Source organism: Pteronotus mesoamericanus, unplaced genomic scaffold, assembly GCF_021234165.1.
Source record: "Pteronotus mesoamericanus isolate MK-2021 breed Mesoamerican mustached bat unplaced genomic scaffold, CSHL_Meso_final contig_105, whole genome shotgun sequence".
Classification (NCBI taxonomy): domain Eukaryota; kingdom Metazoa; phylum Chordata; class Mammalia; order Chiroptera; family Mormoopidae; genus Pteronotus; species Pteronotus mesoamericanus.
Genome location: NW_026555006.1, coordinates 18,845,992 through 18,854,222, shown reverse-complemented (window position 1 = coordinate 18,854,222; position 8,231 = coordinate 18,845,992).

The window sequence follows — 8,231 nt, the reverse complement described above, 5'->3', positions numbered from 1 at the left end:
CAGTTTAGGAGGCAGATTATTAAACCTCTGTGAACCTGTTTACTCATCCACAAAAGGAATAATAATTACTACTGTATTAGTCAGAGTTGTCCAGAGAAACAACCAACAGAATATATGTGTACAGAGAGAGAGAGAGAGAGAGAGAGAGAGAGAACATTCACATGATTGTGGCAACTTGGCAACTCCAAAATCTGCTGGTTAGGCAAGCAGGCAGGTGTCCTAGGGAAGAGTTGCAGTTCAAGTCCAATTTGGGCAGTCTGCTGGCAGAACTCCCTCTTCCCCTGGGGAGATCAGTCTTTTGCTATTAAGGTGTTCAACTGATTGGATAAGGCCCACCCATATTATAAAGGCTAATCTGTTTCACTCAAAGTTCACTGATTTAAATGCTAATATCATTTATAAAATGCCTTCATAGAAACACCTAGAATAATATTTGACCAAATATCTGAGTATTGTAGTTTAGCCAAGTTAACATGAAATTAACCATGATAACTATATTATGAGATTATTATGAGAGTAAATAGGGGAATGCAAGGAAAATATAAAGATAAAAATATATGATTCAATTAAATATTAGTACTGATGTTGAGGTAGCATGATATACTATAAAGGACATCAATTTTGGAATCAGACAACTCTGAATTCAAAGTTTAACTTGATCATGTCCTGCATCTCTGATTGTGTTGACCTTAACCGCTCTGACCACCAGTTTCCCCATTTATAAAACATGGATAATAAAACCTAGCCAATTAGAGTATATGAAAGTTAAAGAAAATATTAATTCAATGAAAAAAACATCTGGTGCTAGGTGGAAACACATGTGAATGTTCCTACCAGCTCTCTTTCTTCCATCCTCCCTCCTGCCCCTCCGAGGCTTCCCCGCACTTTGGACCCTTGTGATTACAGCAGTGCTGCCGCCCATCTGAAATGACCTGGGGCAGGGTGAGCAGAGACGTGGGCAAGGTCTAAATGTTTAGCACTGGGTTTTTTCACTGAAACATAACCCTCTGGAAGAATCGTATTGTAATAAGTACCATTTAACATAAGATTCCATTTCATAAAGTGATTCCCTTATCCTGGCTGATGGCCCACACTAGCATAAATTTGCTGATCTGATTTCAATAAATTTTATTAAGAAAAAATGTTGTAGACAGATGGATTCCCAAGGCTGTGCATGTTGAAGCCGGCCAACTTGGCAATTGTGCTGTAATTTTCATTCCATATTTATACTTTCTACTGTAACTAAGTGTGTCCAGCAAAATTTCAGTGAAGTTAAAAACCAGGCAAAGTGGAAAGAACACTGCCTCTGGGGTCATTCAGGGCCTGGTTTGGATCCAAGCTCAGCCATTTTTAAACTTTATATCCCTGGGTAAGTTTCCAGGCCCTGATTTCCTCTTTTTAAATGTTTTGACACTATGCTGTTGTCATTACAATGAGTTTTCTATAGTTTAGAAAGGACTCTATGAGATACATTTGAATGTAAAGGATTTCAGAAAGTCTCAGTGTGCTCTAGAGTGAAGAATAAGAGCTTGAATTCAGCAGACAGCCAGCAAATGAAAATAAAATAAATATCTCCCTTGCTGAGAGACAGTCATCTAATTTACAAATAAAATTAGCAAAGCAATAGTGGGACTTTCTCAAGTTTGTTATAATACAAAGCCCCTTATACCTAAAGAAATGAAAGAAAATTCCAGTAATTTCTAGATTTTCCATGATAACTAGAAAAAGAACTTCTTCCTTCTGGATCCACAAAATCTATGTGATGGAGCACAAGCAGACATGGACTGGGATTGAAGCTGTTAGTTTAAGCTCTGCCAAGTGAATTACAGGTAAGACAGACAGTTTCCCAAGAAAGACAGTGAACACAAGACAAGTTGAATTATTTGCCCAAGCATACATTCACGTTCACATTATAAAGAGCAGAAAAGAGGGAAGAGCAGAAATGTGAAAAGAGTAAACATCTTTTTGATTCAGCAGCCTCCCAGAACTTGATCACATGACCAAATCAAACCTCAAAGGTAAAAATATCATATTTTAGATGGGCATATTGTTTTTACAAATAATATTAGGATATAATTACCAAGGAAAGGGAGATGGTGACAAGAAAGAGATAAGAAATAGACCAGCTTTTTTCAATTTTTATTCTGTGCTTTAAAGATGTGGTGAATTTAAAATGTGTCCAAAAATTATATGACACTTTTCAACAAGTACAGCCTAATTCTCCCCACTCCCTTAAGTGTGGGTGGTACTTAGTGATTCAATGAATGGAACGGGATGGAAGTGGCAGTGTTAGACTTCTTATCTGAATGAGATAATAAATGTTTGTTGTTTTAAGCCTCAAAGATTTAGGGTAATGATGCAACAAGAGATAACTAATACCAATGACTAAACTATCTAAAGACCAAAAAAGATCCTGTCATGAATAACCCAATTTTCTAGTCTTTCAATATTTTCTAAGCACCTACTATGGACCAGGTACTATTATAGACACTGGATATACATTCCGGTAGACAATCAAGTAAATAATGTGTGGAATGCCAAGAGAAAAAAAAAATAAGTGCATGTTATCAATCAGAGTCCTACCTGTAGCCAATAGGATCCACTAGTTGTCTCAACAACAAGGAATTTAAAGGCTAATTAAAAAGCTCACAAAACAACCACCCCCAGAATTGTCACAAAATTGGCCTCATAGGAAATGGCTTTGCCACGATTGCTGCTGCTGACCGTTGGACCACGCACCCTTTGCCACAGTCAGGAAGGCTGCTCTTGCCCCGCCATCCCGGGAGCTCCTGGCGCCTGCTGACACTTGCATTGAAAACACAGTGAATGCCCACGTTCCTGTGCAGCTGGCTTCCAAATCACACCCTCCCACTTAATGGTTGGTATCTGCACTTCATTGTCAAGAGAGGCTGGAAAGTCTAGATTTTTAAAAATTCTACATTAGAAAAATTGTAGTCTATATTGTACTCACAATATGAGAAACTATTAAAATGAGGGGAGGATGTGCAAAATATTGGGAGAAGTCATGAATGACAGATGCACTCTGCCAAGTAAGAGAGGCTGGAGAGTAAGGGGCGCTGCTGTAGAGAACAGGGTCAGGGAGAGCTCCCCGAGAGGGCAGTAGTTGAACAGGGACCAGAAGGACATAAAGTAGCAAGTGTAAAGGCCTTGAAGTATAAAATAGCACGTTTGGTATTTAAGGAACAAAAGCAGTATTTTCTATGTCATTCAACCTTTAATTACACAGCTGCTTTCAAAAATCATATTCAGAGTGGAGATTTTCCAGAGATGGTAGAGTTGGCAGGTGGCCACAACAGAAGCCCAGCCCTAACCTCTTCAGCAAATGCCCCCTAGCTGCTTGGGGAAATTCTTCCATGCCCCTCTACCCTATGAAGTCAGAGAGCAGTGGCCTCAGGATGACAGCAGGGCTGAGCTGGGTAGAGTAGCCAGCTGGCAGATTGCACACAGAGATGAAGCCTAAGGATCCGCCCATGCCTGGGAATTAGGTTCCCAAGTTCCCTCAGGCTTTCAACTCCTGAGCTGTTGGGTCCATGTTAAAGGGACCCAGTACCTGTCTCTCAGCCATAAAAACCTCTCACACACACTCAGGTCTGGCAGAGAGAGCCTCAGGCCAAGCAGCTCCTGTCCCTAAGGACGAATAGAAATTCACACAGGATAAGAGAGACCTACTTACAGAAGATGCAAAGAAGTCTCCAGGGGAAGAATTTAGTCTAAGTAAAGAGAGTCAAGGCAAACTGGTTAGATGCAGAGAAAAGTAGGCAAGGTGAGAGGGAAAGAGATGACTTAGACACCACCATATCAAGCACACAGATCTTGGTGGATCAAACCACCCAGGACTCACCTGCACCCTAACGCAAACAACTTAATTTTTAGAAAAGGGAAATGCTCAAAGATCTGCACTGGTACAAGATTGCAACTCACTGGCCCCAGCAACTTATGCAGTGGTGGGCAAGGACAGGAAGGGCCACTGCAGAAAGAAGTATTATAAAAACAGGCATTGGCAGTAACCAAAAACAGGTTCATTTTTAGCACACCATGTTAGAGCTGTCTCTTTTGGAATCATTAAAAGCAGAAGGCATCACAGAGACCTAGGGCAGGAAATGAAAAGCTTGGCTAATGTGAGGGAGCAAACAAGACCAGATCATGAGTCAGAGTGGGATCTGTAGAAATCCATTCTACTTGGAAAAACTGTAAGAATTGTTCATTTTCATTGAATGGGAAGGTGTGAAGTCAGAAAAGTAATCAATGATCCTCAGACATTAAATAGGTTATATTAGAATCATTCCTAAATATTTGAAGTTAGAGCAATTGCTTTGTGATATAGCAGTGTGCTTTGGTCATTTCTGGCATGAGTAGAGGCTGATGTAAAAATAGACTATGGATAGGGGTGAGGATTGGGATGGCGTTATCAATATCCCTTAGGTAATCTCAGTTACCTTGCTTCTTACACAAAGGAAAATTAATCAGTTTCCAAATCTATTGACAGCAATGTAGGAGAACAAAGGTTCCATGAGTAGTTGTTCATAGTGTATATTGTGTAAGGACACCACATCCAAGAGATATATTTTATGCCAGTCCCAGCATTAAAAATATGTGTTTTATGTTTGGAGGTAAAACTCATTTTTTCCTATGACTAGAAATTTGGTTTGTATATGGGATGAAGAGGTATAAATCGAAGCCAAAAAGCTATCAGGCTATCTTTACCCTGAGTAATGGCCTTCCAGGGATCTCTTTGTTCCAACTTAAAGAGTGTATTTGGCTGAGCTTTCCTCCTTCACATCACTCTTTCACGTTACAGAGGCAGTGGGCTACTCAGCACACCAAAAGGAGGATTTAATGTCAGTGATCTCTTTATTCTATCCAGTAGGTTTCTATCAGGACAACCTCCTTTTCCAGTCATTGCCACTTTTTCTATTCAAAGTACCAGGATCCTGGATACAACACATAGCTGGGACAGAACTGGGAGCTGGGAGAAAACAGGAATATAGTACATCACACAAATCATAAGGGACAAATTTGTCAAGGGTAACTCCTACCCACATTTCTTTTGTGATTTCAAGTGAAGCTTTTGAGCTGAGGTAGAGGCATAGACTGCTATTTATTCAGCCCCATAATGCTGGAGCTTCAAGACTCCAGGTCAGCTGCTCAGTAACATACCATTTGAATACTGAAAGAACTTGTGGTATGGTAACCTACACAGGCCTGTGACATTCCTTAGCCCTCATCATGCTCAGGTCCCTTAAATCAAAAACAGTCAACCGATTCAGTGATGCCCTTTACCTACATCATCTTAAGCAGTGGAATAAAGCCAGCATTCCAGACTATTATGCTCTCATTCATTCAGTGCTTTATTTTCATTATTCTTCCTCTCAATCTCAATTCATAGGCAATGTGATTATATATATACACATATATACATATGTGTGTGTGTGTGTGTGTGTGTATTTGTACTGCATAGGATAAGCCTGGAACTACATGATCAGAATCCCTTTCTCTAAATAGTTGTGTTTTGGAGTCTACCAACTGTAAACCCTTACACAAAATTTTGAAGGTGTGACAGAAAGAGAAGGTACTATTCACTGCAGGCAGCTGCATCTAATGCCTCCTAAGAAGACCTGAGATTGACAGTAATTTCCTTGCTACTTTACTACTGTGGGTAGGATAGTTGATAGGAGCTCCCCAAAGATTGGGAAAAATAATAGTGGCTTCCCAATGAGTTCCCAAAACCCACACACTTTGGTGACTCTGGCTGAGAATATTTGTAGCAGCTTTAATAAATTATAATTCCCTATTTCTTCCAGAAATATAGTCTCAAATTCCTTGACATAATTTTTTTAAAACTAGATTAGATGCAATAAATAGCTTTTGTTTTTCTTCTTGAACCTTAACTTATAAACCAGGAAAAAGTGACCATTCCTATTTTTATGCCCATTCTTCAACATATACAGACATTGATATTATTTAAAAGAGCGTATTGTATTTATTTATTATACCCCTCCCCACAACCTTTACCCAGCACACTGGGTAAAAGAGCTAGTGCTCTTTTTTGTATCCCCAGCATTTCTTAATTTTTGTATTACAAGAATAATGAGGCTAAAAAGAAACAGTTTATTTGTAATGTCATGAACCATAACTGTCATGGTCATGAACAATCATTATAAATCTGGCCAAACATTTTTTCTTCAAGGTAGTGGGGAAACAGAAATCAGGAAGAACATTGTCCACTTCCCACAAGTGACACAATGATTTTTAAAACTTCCACATGCCTAGTAACTCCCCTTTCCAGAATATGTCCTGCCCTATAATCAACAGCAAATGAAAAAATTATACCTACACTTCCGGGGCCTGGGAAATCTATCCCCTTCTACACTCACACAACTACACTTTTGTTATTCAGATTTAGAAGTCATACTCATCAATCACTCAGGATGTAAACTCAGTTCCCTGCTTACCCTATCACCACAAAATTCAATTTGTTCCTTCCATAGCAGTTGTATAAAAATTTGTTACATATTTTACATAATATTTTTAAATGTTGAAAAACCAGGCTTAGGATTACTTTAATGTATAAGCATTCTTAATTATTCAGTCTGCTTACAACAAAAATGTCAATTGCCCTAATTTCCCCACTGTGTGGCAGGCAGCAATACCCAATGCCTGTGTGGCTGTTCTGAATGGCATTGATTCCCCTGAGCTTCTGAGGAAATGACCAGCCCTAATGGGAGGCGCGTTGCTTGAGCAGAGTAGGTCTCTTTGCGGTGTGGCCATTCATATGTTCACACTTACTGCCTCATTGGGCTTAATCAGTAATTGTATGTTGAATTAATGAATGAATGCATGGATAAAAAGCACATCAGCAACTTCATGCAAGCATAAGTCACACTGCTGAGAGACAAATAAGCTCCCCAGTTAACAGTACTGCCTATGATGTTTTTCATATTTTTGTATACTCATGGACATTACATATATCTAATTGTCCAAATATATACATATATGTACAGTTAAAAAGCATATACACATATATATCTTAAAGTTTATCTTGTAATGCCAAGAAGAGCATAAAACAAATGAACATTTCCTCATCTCTACTGAGTAGTAGTTGTTTGGTCCACCTTACTTCATCCAATCACATAAACTATATATTATACTTGTCATTTTACCAATGAGGAAAGAGAAGTCCAGAAAGGTCATTTATACAGCTAACTAACAAAATTAGAATTCAGACCTAGATCTACCTGACTCCAAAGCTTTTTCTGTGACAGGTGGCTCCTGCTATTTCTCTAATTTTTATGATATTTGGGGAGAATTTCTTAAGAATGACCTGTTAAATAAAACATGTTATTTGTGGATTCCAGGTTGTAAAGGTATCAGACATTCCCTATTTATCAGCAAAAGCTCAGAATTTCAATGAGAGCCTGGAAAAATATCTAATATTTGTTACACATTAGTAACTATCACCTGAATGAAAATTGATCTGCCTCCCAACTACTTATCCAACCTCAGGAGGCAGTTCATGCAGGTAGTTGTAGGTTATGGTAAAGTCTTTAGATTTTAGTTTCGATGTTATGGGGAGCCATTGGATAATTAGAGCCAGAGAGTGACACAGCCTGATGGTAGAAGCAGGGAGACCAGTTAAGAGGCAGGCGTTCAATCAAGAGATGGTGGTGGCTTGGACTTCCAGAGGTAAGAAATGGTCAGCTTCGAGGCATTGTTTTCTACTTGAGTCTGAGACATCATAAAAAGAGAGGAGTGAGAGATGATTCCAAGAATTTTGAGCAACTCAGTGAATGAAATGTTATTTATTATAATGGGTAATATTACAGAAGGAGTAGAATTAGAGGAGGTTGAAAAATTAGAAATTCATTTTTTAACACTTTAAATTTGATATGCCTCTGAGATATCCTAGGAGACATTAGAAGTACTTAAAAGAAAATTCTGGGTTAGAGACATAATTTGGATATAATTAGCATTTAATACTATGAAAGTCTGAAGATGAGGTCCTCTAAGGTATAAGTGTATGTAGAGAAAATGAGAGATCTGATGACTGAGTCCTGGGTTCTCTAATATTTGAAGTATGGAAGAGAAAGATTATAAAGCAAACAAGGATGCATGACAGTGATCCCTCAGGGAATGTCTATGGGGAATTTCCAAAGCCAAGTTTAAAAAGGCCATGGCAGGGAGAGGGATTGTTCAGGAAAGAGAAAAGTGAA